This window comes from Meleagris gallopavo, chromosome Z, assembly GCF_000146605.3.
Source record: "Meleagris gallopavo isolate NT-WF06-2002-E0010 breed Aviagen turkey brand Nicholas breeding stock chromosome Z, Turkey_5.1, whole genome shotgun sequence".
Taxonomy (NCBI): Eukaryota; Metazoa; Chordata; class Aves; order Galliformes; family Phasianidae; genus Meleagris; species Meleagris gallopavo.
The window spans coordinates 67,313,279-67,313,815 of NC_015041.2; positions in this window are offsets into that span (position 1 = coordinate 67,313,279).

Genomic DNA, 537 nt, shown 5'->3' on the forward strand with positions numbered 1-537 from the left:
GGCCACAGCAGCTCTGCCATTGTGCCAGAGAGCGGGGACATTGAAGTGGAAGAAGGCCCTGCAGCTGTACAGGGCAAATTCCACACAGTCATCAGCTTTCCATCTGAAAGGTAAAGAGGACTTCCTTTTCCAGCACATGTTGTCATTGTTTGGGTGGGTTTCTGTGGGTTTATTTCCATTATTTCTAGTGCCCAAACTTGCTGAAACTAAGTTACACTAATGGTGGGGTTTTCCAGATTTCGGAGTCAGGTGCCTGAAACCAACTCCAGTTCTCCTCAAAGCAGAGCTGTTGGTCAGACTTGCTGGCACTAGGAACTAAACATGGCAGTGAGATGGGCCGATGAGGTGTCAATCTCAGAGTCAGAGATGCTTTTGAAGTTCTTTTATGGCTGCACAGTTCCTCAGCAAGCAGTTAAGCCAGCCAGCTCAATCAAAGCCATCCCTTAGATGCTGTGCTGTACAGCTGTGCAGCCTTTGCTCACATGCTCTGCATCTTGCTTGACACGCACAACTCACACCATTCCGTGTTTTCTCTCT